The 12,518-nt window shown below is 39.8% G+C and overlaps 1 pseudogene across 2 annotated transcripts; it reads left to right on the top strand.

Annotated features, from left to right (window-relative positions):
• Positions 1-2,725: 2,725 nt before the first annotated feature.
• On the top strand, positions 2,726-4,328 carry LOC147608471 (prohibitin-3, mitochondrial pseudogene; annotated as a pseudogene). Of its 2 annotated transcripts, none has more exons than XR_015264456.1 (2): positions 2,726-2,826; positions 3,127-4,328. The product of XR_015264456.1 is annotated as a prohibitin-3, mitochondrial pseudogene, transcript variant X2 (transcript). The 2 variants fall into 2 exon arrangements; XR_015264455.1 differs by having other exon boundaries at positions 2,726-2,844.
• The last annotated feature ends 8,190 nt before the right edge of the window (positions 4,329-12,518 follow it).

The following is a 12,518-nucleotide window of genomic DNA, read 5'->3' as shown; positions in this document are numbered from 1 at the left end:
ACTTACCTTGGGCTGGGGAAATGTCTTGCTCATTACACCTTAGATATGTCTAGGGCGTGGCACATACTTTTTAAGCAAGTTGACTTGAAATACATTGTGAATGTTCAAATAAGGAGGCAACAGAAGTTCATAATCTTGATCCCCTATTTTTTAGGAATCAGATAAGTTCCATAGTATATAAAAGAGAATTTTCTATATTTTCCCAAGGATAGAGAACTTCTCTTGGGTCCCACTTGGAGAAATATCATATCCCCTTCTTTAAATATCTGACTTGACCTTGTTTGGTTAGCATATTGCTTCTACCTACTGCCCTGAATAGCCTTAATATACTTCCCTGGTAACTTTCCGATGGTCATACAATCATTTCGTTCTCGAAAGCAAAAATTTACGTATTTATTTTGAGGATTGTAGTAGATTGTTGCCAGCATAAAGCCCAAAACTAGTTAAAATGCCAAAGCCTTGTTGTCCAATTCTTTTAGATTGATACGTCGCTGCTACAAACTATTAAAAAGGATGTTGTTGGCCAAGTAGATCACTGCTCAGGCCAACAAAATCCACCAAATAGCTCAACATTGCAACTAAATATAAGACGATCCTTTGTATAGGTGAGGGTGCTCTCTTCAGTGTTCCTTTCTTCTTCGTTGAAAATCCTAACATCCTGTGAAAAGATGTCATAGAAGCTTGCAAAGTGATGCTGCCTCTGCTAGAAGCCTATCATGCTCTAAACTGCTCTTACAAAAGCGGTCAACCTTGTTGAAAACTCAAAGTGTGTTATGTTGCAACTGCTAAAACCTTAACAGGCTCTAAAAAGCTATTGCAAAACTCTGCAATCTTTCTTGGAGCAAAGATTAGCTGAATGTTCTCGTGCTTGTTGTAGGCTTCTTCAATCTTTCTCCATGGCTTGCAAAGAATACTAGAGAAAATCATAGAGTAGAAAGGCAATTCTCAACAATCCTCAAGACCTTGAATCAACTGCTACAATTAGTTAATCAAGCTTTTGAAACCTAGTTAGTAGCTTAGTCTATTGCAGTTTGTTTAAGACTGTTGTGAGCCATTGTGCTTTCCAAGATCTGTTTGAAACTCTTGTATTCATCAAACCTTTGCATAACATTGATGCATAGATCTATAATAGAACTTTTCAGTAATGAAACTACATCAAAGACATTGCTGTCCACTGTGTGTGCTTGCAAATAGTGTTCTCAATGCACTTTTCTTGGTGTATTTACTTCAAAATCTCACAAGATTATGATTATTTCCACCAAGATTAATAAGAAACACTTGCTCTTAATCAACCTAGATCAATAATCAACCAAACTATTGTAAATAGTTCAAGATTTTTGTAATTAATAGTCTACACATACACCTTGATCAAGCACACTTATCTTTGGAAACTGTATCATAATCTTTGTAAATTGTACTCTGCACAACTCTGTCTCTGCAAACTCTTCTTGAATCTACAAACTGCAACACTCTGCACCAACAATTCTGCATAGAGTCATATTTTGCGCACTTTCTTGAAAACTGCACCAAGATTTTGCACAGCAACTGACAGTTTTTTTTCAAACTGCCAAGATTCCCTAGATCTAGGCAAATGATGAAAAAAACTAGGGTTTATATGTAGGTTGATTAAAGAAAGGCTTAAATCAAGATGGTTTGGCAATATATTTTGAGAAAATTCACGTTGAAAAGGACTGTAAAATTGAACTCAAAAATTAAAAAATCAAGATTATCTCAAATCTATGCAGGAGCTATACTCAGGAAGGTGTGAATGAGTAAATTCATGTATTTCCCTCTTGATTAGAGTAGGTTATTCTGGCATGAAAAACAACTCTAGTTTTTGACTACAATGGTCAAGACAACAAGTAAAACTCAATTTTAGGGTTTTTGCTATATAGAACCAAGAGAGTCATATTGGGGTTTGAGTTAGAGACTGGTAGAGTGAAAGCTTGGGCATGTTTATAGCATACGATTGTGCGAGAGACAATATTAATGGTCTCAGCCTTGCGACATTGAGAGAACATATCTAACCATATAAGATGATGGAATACATGAGGGAAAACAAGAAGCAAGACTGCTCGGCTACCTTGGTATCGCTAGGGGTGGTGACCAACTACTATCGGAGTCGAAAGTGATGATGTAGGAGCAAAAACGGAAGAGAAAAAGAAAAAGAAAAGTATAGAAGAAGGTTAAAAAATAGAAAAATATATAAACTAAGTGAGGGGTATGGGGCGGTTGACCCATTAATAAGGTGTGGGTGACATGTATCATCATATGACTGGTCAAGGTATTCACGCTATTCATGTCAAAAAATTATGATATTTTGTTGTAACAAAATGAGCTGAAATGGAACATGTTTCCATGCTCATCACAAAAGTAACCACACGTGTAAGACAACATGGAGAGACATCATTAGATGCTTGGCATGGATTCTCGAGCATGGATTTGAATAATCCACGAAATTGTAGAAATGGAGGAGCCTTTAACAACCACATGGAGGAGCCGTTACAACCACGTTAGAAACCAAGGGGAAACGTGACTTGTGTTCTTTGAATTAATTAGGCATGAAGACAATTGGTTCAAATACCACAAGTGAGCCATGATGGCCCATGACCTTGTTGAGTACTCTACGACCCAATAATTTGGGTATATATGCGAGAGCGGTGACAGGAGACTGTGGGCGGCCTCTCTCGGCCGTGCGTGTGAAAAGGCTGGTGTGAAAGGTCTCGTTTACTTTAGGGTTGCTCTCTTCATCCCCACGCTTTCAAAGTTGCAAAGTTCAATTCTTTTTAAAAGCCTTCTTGGCATGCACGTTACGAGCAGGCATCTGTGAGTGTTTTAATTTTGGTGAGCTCTCTGGTTAGGGTTTTTCTGGAGCTGTTCTGTTTCTTTTTGTTTCTAAGTTCTGGGGTTAGGTTTTCTCTGGTTTCATGTAGTGCTGGGGTTAGGTTTCACAGGTTTTGCACAGTTTTCAGGCTAGATTACGTTTTTGCTGAGGTAGATTTAGGGTGAGGGATTCGGCGGGGGCATTCAGAATTATCAGGATTTCATTAGGGTTTCTAGTATTGGTGTTAGGGTTTCAGAAGTATCTTTTAGGGTTGTGTTTTTACCGCAATTTTTTGCTTCCAGGTTTTTTTGCCAGAACTCTTGGACATGAGTGCTCCAAAGCTTCTGCAGAAGGTCTCCCAAGCAGCGATTGCATTTGCTCTAGGTGGCAGCCTGCTGAGCGCTTCTCTGTACACTGTCGATGGCGGAGAGCAGGCTGTAATATTTGATCGCTTTCGCGGGGTCTTAGACAAAACTGTGGGTGAAGGCACCCACGTTCTGATACCATGGCTGCAGAGGCCTGTTATTTTTGATGTCAGGACACATGCACACTCGGTTTCCTCTGTGACAGGGACGAAGGACCTGCAGATGGTGAATCTGACCCTCCGTGTCCTGTATCGGCCGGATTCCTACAAGCTTCCTGACATCTTCAAGCGACTTGGCGTAGAGTACAATGAGAAGGTCCTGCCTTCCATTGGCAACGAGGTACTTAAAGCTGTAGTTGCACAGTTCAATGCAGACCAGCTTCTGACGGAGCGCCCATATGTGTCAGCCCTTGTCCGTGAAAGCCTACTCCAGCGCGCCAAAGAGTTTGACATCCTCCTTGATGATGTGGCCATCACCCACCTTTCATATGGCGCAGAGTTCTCGCGCGCTGTTGAACAGAAGCAAGTTGCACAGCAGGAGGCTGAGCGGTCTAAGTTTGTGGTGGCTAAGGCAGAGCAGGAAATGCGGGCGGCCGTCGTCAGAGCTGAGGGTGAGAGTGAGTCGGCTAGGCTAATTTCAGAGGCCACTGCCCTTGCTGGTCCGGGTTTGATTGAATTGCGGCGGATCGAAGCTTCAAGGGAAATTGCTGGAACCCTGTCTAGGACTCCCAATGTCATGTATGTTCCTGATGGGAACAACATGTTACTTGGAATGAATACCATACTCAAGTAGGGGACTTGGTGTGAAATTTGAATAATAGATTTTGTAGGCCTGTGCATCTTTCTTTACCTTATCCTAAGGTAATATGCGGTGAATAATTTAGGCTATTGTTCTCTTTAGCAGGTCATTGCCTCGTTCAGTAAAGCAATGTGCAATGTCTCATTTTGAAGTTGGCATCTTCTGCACATATGTAATAGCATGTAGTTGATACTAGGCATGATTACTGGAGTTTGCTGGATTTAGTTTATACAAAGCCTGCCATATTTTGTTGGGGAACATGGAGATGATTTGAAGCTTTATGATGTTATAACTTGTGGATGGATGACAGAACTGTCATAGGTAGCAGTACATGGTTTTGACTCAAATATTAATCTTTCAGTCCCTTTGGTTTTTATGCATTAACTGCACTGTCTCTTTAGGTGCTGATGGTGTCAGTGGGGATGCCACAGCATGTTGTCTGTGCTATGCATAATAGAGCTGATGATTTGAAGCTTTGTGAGTAAACTCAAATGGAGTCAAGCCATGATCATGATTGCATTTCAGAGGAGCTTTTATGAGCATAAAGCTTTCTTCATCGATTTGTTGTAAATACCTTATCAAAAAATAAGCTACAGGTTATTTTTTAGCAGTGAAGTATCCACCGTCGGGATCATGCCTTTAACCTTCATTCTTTCTTCCAGCCCCTGTTTTCTCCTACAACTACCTGTGCATCCAGTTGTTCCCAACCCTTCCACAAAGTTGTTAATTAATTCCTTTCTGTTTGGAAGTCCTCCCTTCAGCGTCCTTCGTCTGTTACTTCTCCCCCCATGTGATTTCTCCTTTGTTCCTACCTTAATCTGTTTCTGCCTTTTATGTTACCTCTCCATCTCTTTTTCGTTTTCTTTCAGTCCCTTTGGTTTTTGTAACTGCTGGAAAAAAAGATGACCCTCACATTGGTGTGTACGTCATACACGAGTGCATGTACATGGGTGTGTCTGCCTCATAACTTGGATGATTCCTGTCATTGTTTTTTTGCTAGTGTTTTGCCCCTCAACCACCCACCAAGCTGCTATTATATTTTTAAGATCTGCCGCCTGCATCCCTAAGACAGCTCACATGCATGTTGGTAATGCTCTTGCTGATAAAGTACTTGCTTGCCTTGTGCTAACATATTTTATGGAGATTAATCAACGATGAAAACTCTGCGTCTAGCATTGAAATGCAACAATCCAATAGCCTTGGAATCAAAGTCAACTTAATTCCTAAAGCAAGCAGTAGGTTTTTTTTCCACCAGAAACCAACTGTCTACCTGAATGTTTTTGCATTATAAGACAGTAGATAAAGCAACTCTTTCATTCACAAATCTCTTAGTTCATGATGACAAGTAAATGACCCGTGCATTGTTGCAGCATACAGTTTCTGCCTGTACACATGTGCATATGCGAAGTGTGCGTTTGTGTGCATGAGTGCATTTGTGCTTGTACACATGAGTGTGTATGTGTGTGTATACGCTTGTGTGTTTCTGTGCACGTGTATATTTGTGGAAGTGTGCAGTGTGCTTGTGTGTGCGACTCACATAGATGCATATCTGTCACTCATATGCATTCGCTCTATCTTGTTGTTCTCATATATGCACATTTCATTCTCACACTTGTCTTGCATATACTCGAGTACACATAGAAATTCTCACTACATTTTTGCCACCCACAAGTGGGGTAGATTGGCTAGTGCGAGGGCCCTTGTAAAGGCCATGATCCACCCGAGTTCAAGTCCCACCGTTGGTCGCATATGCCCTTGTGTTGCATTCTACTGACGTTAATACTTCTCTCTCTCACACACACACACACACGCACTCTCTCTCTCTCACACACACACACACGCACCTTCTCCACACGTAAATGTGTATGTGTATGTGAATATGTGGATGTGTTTATATATAATAGTATTAATATAACATTACTATATATGTATTATAAGTTTATTTATTTATAAATCAGTAATATATTCTATTATTATATATGTAATATGTTTATTTTTGATTTTTTAATTTTGATATTTATATATTAAATTATATCATTATTATATATATATTTACTATATATATCTTTAGTTAATTAATTTATTTTTTATATTATATATAAATATATAACATGATATTATAATATATTGGTATAAATTTAATATAAAGATTTATTTAATATTAGAAATGGCATTCTCAAGCTTTCATAGGGTTCAAGATCCATCATACTCACCACATACTAGTATTAGAGCCTTGACTTGAGCAAAGTCTGTGCGATTTGCATCTCCTAAGTTTCATTGAAGTTGCTTGGAATTCTTGATTTTTCTTGCTCTTCCCATGAGTAAAGAAACTCTAGAAATGGCATTCTCAAGCTTTCATAGGGTTCAAGATCCATGATACTCACCACATACTAGTATTAGAGCCTTGTCTTGAGCAAAGTCTGTGTGATTTGCATCTCCTAAGTTTCATTGAAGCTGGCAGCGATTTTTGCATGAGAAAGAGTCTTTTTTGTTCCCAATCAACACTTGGTGCATGGTTTGAAGGCTCCCATAGCTTAGCAATAGTATTGGGACCTTAAAGAAGACATTCTTGATGATTTTTATGGAGATTTTGGAGTTCTTGGAGCTTTCTTGAAAAGAGGACCAAAATAGAGAATATGCTTCACAAATCTACACAAGGAAGACACTTTTCTTCATCAACACACAAGGTGGAGGCTTCTTGGTAATCATTGATCAATTGTTACACATTTTCTTGCATTAATTGGTAGATTTCTTAAGTGCTTGAATCCATAATTAAGAATTTCTTTGAAGAAACCTTAATCTCATGAATTAAGCCTTGATTACATGTTAATCAACTTGCCAAGAAAGTCATGGAAGCCACATTATGGCCATTGGAATTGGCCTGATTGAGTGCATATTGAAAAAGGGTATTGCATTGTAATGGAATTGGTTCATGCTTATGCTCAATGTGGATGCCTTTCTTTGTACTCTTGAGCCCACGGTGAGGGGCCTTGAATTGGAATCATTTGGGACAAGCAAAAAGGCTATTGGATCTATGAGTTGTAATGATTGTCAATATTCTATAAATGCCATTGGTATGTCTCCTATGCTCTTATCTATTTCTATGCTTTCTATTGATTCTTGCACTATTAGAAAGCTAGTTATGTGGTGAGGATACCCTTGGCAATTGGTGGAGAGGCCAAGGGGAGAATGTCTTGAATCTGATGTGCCATGAGTGCCTTGGAAAAGTGGTACATTGGAGGATTATGTACATGAAGTGAAGACATGGCCTCAACTCTTGCCACATTGGATTTTAAACTTTGGTAAGAGGGTGAGAAGGCTTGGCCAGGAGATCGGCAAAAGCTATACACTAACTTACATCAAAAGCTCTATACCAATTTTCCTCAAATCCACATAGTTGATCTTTTTTGGTTGCATTGGATTAGGTTTGCACTGATTGAGATTTGCTTCCAAATGCAACAAAGTTATGACAAATTTTTTTCAATAGTGAGTCAAGATGCATTGAAAGGATGCTAATTGGATGTGACATGATGCTTTGCGTATGCGAGAGTGCATTTGTGCAAGGGTATGCAAAGGGGATGCTTGCGGTTAACATTTGGGCATAATCTGTAGATTTTGCAAAAGTGCAATTCAGTCCAAGAGCTTTTGGACTGATCCAAATTGGACACCTACACTTCATTCCCCATTCTGACACCTTCCAAACAAGCCAAACGGCATACCATTTGGAGCTATTGGTGAGCGGTTATACCTGTTTTTCATGGGGCTGTCCTGTTTTGGTAGTTTGTAAATCAAAAGTGATCTTATGGACTGAACTTGATGGGTGTGTAGTACTCCTCAAAAGGATCCTAACAAGCTAAAGAATGCCCAAATTGGACTCTTGAGTAGGGAGTTATGACCCATTTTTGGTAAAAGATTATTTCATAAAAATCCAAAACAGGGAGTATTAGGGCCCGGATTGAACCTAAACTAATCACATAGTCTTATTCTTCATCTCATTACCTTTACATAGTCTAAGAGCCTTAGTTTGTTCAAATCGAATAACTCTCGCTCCACTTTTTGGCAGTTTTCTCAAAACAGTCCATTATGGTCACCGCCGCCGGCAGTTTTCTCAAAGGTTGTCCCCGAAAGCTATCATTGTTCACAAAAGACATGAAAAGGGAGGAGTTAGTGGAGCATGGAAACATTGATGGAATGGTGGAGTTGGAAGAGCAATTGATTGTGAAAAGCACTCATAAAAACAATTCTCCACATCAATGGGGCAAGCTTCAATTGATGCAATGGTGGAGTTGGAAGAGCAATTGATTGTGACAAGCACACATAAAAGCACTTCTCCATCAATGGGGCAAGCTTCAAAGAAAATTGAAGAGGGAAAAAATATGGGAGGCACTCATAAGCATACATCTTAAAAGGTGCACAAGCCATTTCAAACGATGCCCTCTTACAATTACTTGTGGAAAGACTCGATTTCAAGCCACTTATGGAGAGGTTGGATGTCATCAACCATACCTTGAATATGAGGTTTGAATTCATGACTACCAAGATTGGGGCTATTGAAGACAAATTGGAGCAACACCATGAAGATGCTATTGATGGTAGAATTGGTGATATGCACGGGAGCAAGTAGCCTATGCATGAGGCTTCTCATGGTGGTCATAAGGAAGGCAAGCAAGCTATGCAAGAGGCTTGTCATGGTGGTCACAAGGAAGGCAAGTAAACTATGTAAGAGGCTTTTACAAGGATTGCCTATGAGAATTCTATAAAGAATGCATCAAGTGGATTTATGGCGGAGGCTAGAAGACCTCTCAGGAGGGAAATGAAGTCTACATCCTTCCAAGCTGGTCCCTCTCAACTACATGGGAAGCAACATACACCTTGGTCTACACATTTGGAACCAACCCTTGGATAACCTAAAAGAGTATCTTCACTTCCCAAGGGAAATCAATCTTCTATGTTTGAAGAGGAGTTATATGTTGATGGTGATGTGGTTGAGCATGATTGGGAACATATGTCATTCACCGAAAGGCAAAGGGAAGCTCATGATGCATGGATGGAAATGCCTAACTTTCTCAAGAGGAAATTCAAGGATTTTGCACAATTCTTGGGATCATATGTGCAAATGCAAAGGTACAAACCCTTTAATCATCATTATGAGAATGCATCATCTACCACTTCCAAGGATGTTAAGAATAAGGTTTCAATCCTCAAATTCAAGGGTGAAGGATCAACTGGAGGAATGGATGAACAAAATGGAGACATTTTTTTAGCTATATCCGAAGAATGAGAGGAATAAAGTGCAGCTTGCATCCTTACAATTGGAAGATTATGGCCATCAATGGTGGAGGCATTTGGTCAAAGAAGGGACTACACCACATACTTGGGAGGAATTGAAGAGAGAGATGAATATGGCATTTGTTTCGCCTTTGGTTCTTGACTGATACCATGAAGAATGGTATGAACTCTCACAAAGGGGAACATTGGTTAGAGAGTGCATTAAAAAATTTATACAGCTCTCTATGTTTGTGGATGGACTCAATGAGGACATGAAGATGAAGAAGTTCGTGCATGGACTAGATTCCTACATCAAGGAGGATGTATCGGGACAACGACCTAGCACCATCAAAGAGGCTATGAGGTTGGTGGAGATCTATGAGAGCCAAAGTACAGAAAACCTTAGCTCCTTATACCCTCTCAAAAACCATCCAATACTTCTTCAAATGTTGGAAAAAGCTTTCCTTCCACAACACCCACTTTTACCTCTAGGTTTTCATCATCATTTGGAGGTGGACAACCCAAAAGTGTAGTTCAAGATGATGCTAATAAAGGCAATGGTTTTGTCAAGAAGAATTTTCAACCCTTCAAGAGGACACAAAATATGGATGATCTTAAGATTTAAGAGTTGAGGAGCAAGGGTTTGTGCTTCAAATGCAAAGAAAAGTGGTCACCCGGGCATGTTTGTTAAGTCAAAGAAGATGATGGCCACTATGATTCTTATGGATGAAGAGGATGATTCAAAGAAATCTCATGAGGTGGAGGAATATGAAGATAGCATTGAATAGGCACATGATGATACTTTGCAGGATCACTCTTTCATCCATAAAAAGGATGAGTTTCCATTTGACCTTGGTGGGAAAAGTTATACAAGTATTTTGAGTGATGATACATCCAAAAGTGTAGAAAATGTAGCTTGCGTATGTTCTATTTCTCAAGAGCTTTTGGCAGGATATGCAAGAGCCGAATACTTTGAGATTAGTGGGAACCATTAATGGGAGAGTTGCACACATTTTAGCAAATTCTGGGAGTACACATAGATTCATTAACTCTAAATCCATCAAGTCTCTCAAGTTATCTCCAATGGAGCTACCCAAGTGCAAGTGGCAAATGGGAAAAATGAGAAAGCTACATTTTTTCCCTTCTACACAAGTGACATTATCTTCTTCATACACTTGGAAAGGTTATTTGGTGGTATTGGACATGGGTCCCATTGATGTGATTATGGGGTGTGCTTGGTTAGCTTCTCTTGGTGATTTCCACATGAACCTTCAACAAGGTGTTATGAGATTTTCACATGGTGGACATTAAGTGGTATTGGCTAGAAATGCATCAAAAGGGCTCTCTTTAATCACTCCAAAGCGGCTCAAGAAGGATCTTAAGACTCTTGGTACTATTTATGTGTTGCATATTGTTTAAGAGGGGATGGATAGTATTGATGGTGGACAATACATAGACAAAGATATGGTGACTCTTCTCAAAGAGTATGAGGACATTTTTCAAATGCCAAAGAGTTTACCACACCCAAGAAGGAGATTGGCCATGCTATTATGCTTGAATCAAATGCAAAGTTTGTGAACAAGCCTTCGTACTATTTGCCCAAGGTGGAAAGAGAGGAAGTGGCAAAGAAAGTACAAGAATTTCTTACCATGGGTCTTATCCAACACTCACAATCTCCATTTGCATCACCCGTTCTATTGGTGAAGAAGAAGGATGGGTCCTTTCGTATATGTGCATTGATTACCGTGACTTGAACAAAGTCGCTATCAAGAATAGGTGCCCAATTTCTGGCATTGATGATCTTCTTGATGAGCTCAAAGGTGCAAAGTGTTTCACTAAGATTGATTTAATATTGGGTTACCATTAAATATGAATGAAGGAGGAGGATGATGAGGAAAAGATGGCATTTGGGACCAAAAGGGGATTGTTCCACTTTATGGTTATGCCCTTTGGCCTTATACATGCCCTGAATACTTTCCAAGCTTTGATGAATAGGATATTGGCTCTCTTCCTATTCAATTTTGTGTTAGTGTTCTTTGACGATATCTTGATTTATAGTAGCAAGAGCAAGGGAGAGCACTTATCTCGTGTGAAACAAGTGTTTGAGGTGATGAGACAGCACACGCTTTATGCGAAGGAGAGTAAATGTGCATACAAGTGTGTTTTAATTCTAAGAAGTGACCGAAGTCAAAACCCCAACTTTGTGTCACATCTTTTGGTGGAGACGGCGGGCAAGTTTTACTTAGAATTAATCTATTTTAACCTCAAGGTCCCACATGATTAAAGAAAAGTTAATTTGAAATAAGTAAATTTCCCTTGTTGCTACTCATCTTTTGGTGCAAGATGTCAACATTCCGGTGTTCCAAGCATCGAAAAGAGAAGACCCGGGGAGTTATGTCCGTGAGTTTAACCGAGCATGCCGCTTGACGGGTTGGTCTATGAAGGAGAGGACAGAAACACTTCCAGATTTCTTGGAGGGTGTGGTCTTAACTTGGCACGAGGCTTTGCCAGAGGAGTCCAAGAATGATTGGGAAAGGTTGACCAAAGCAATGAAGGAGAGATTTGGGACATGGGAGTCACCAAATGCTTTACTATTGCAATTGGATCAGATTTTCCAAAAGGAAGGAGAGTCAGTTTCTGCCTTTTCAGTGAGGTATGAAGCCTTGTTCATCAAATATCAACAAGCTGCTTTACATGTTGTTGCTTCTTCTTTTTCACCTTCTTTGGGAGATTCAAAGAGTTCTTTAGCAATGGAGCACCTTAAGATGAGCAAGTTTATCATAGCTTTGGATTCCCGGTTGCATGGAAAAGTTCTTAGCAAAGATCCCACTAATTTTAAAGAGGCTCTTCGTATTGCTTTAAAGAAGGAGGCCACTCTTCATATTGAGTCCACATTCTAATCTTCTCCGAGTGTGCCGACCCCACCACGAGTAGAGATAGCCTCAGTATCTCAGGTAGTACAAGCTCCATCCTTGGATCATAAAATTGCACAACTTATGGCAGAATTTGCTGATTTGAAGTTACACTTAGTCAACGCAAGACCACCTAGGGTTCCTCGAGTTGAGGATAAACCTAGGGATAGAACACATGCTATGAATGTCAAGAGAAGGGGCACTATCGCACTGAGTGCCCAAAATTGAGGAAAAGAGAGGATAAAAGTTTAGCACTTTTAGAGGAAACATCGTTAGAAGAAGAAGAGGAAACATTGATGCCATTACTGGCAAAAAGGGGTCGTAAAACTAGGAGCCAAGAAGAAGAATAAC

Source organism: Cibotium barometz, chromosome 53, assembly GCF_041138505.1.
Source record: "Cibotium barometz isolate CiBa-2024 chromosome 53, ASM4113850v1, whole genome shotgun sequence".
In the NCBI taxonomy this organism is placed as follows: Eukaryota; Viridiplantae; Streptophyta; class Polypodiopsida; order Cyatheales; family Cibotiaceae; genus Cibotium; species Cibotium barometz.
This window is presented reverse-complemented; position numbering and strand designations above follow the sequence as displayed.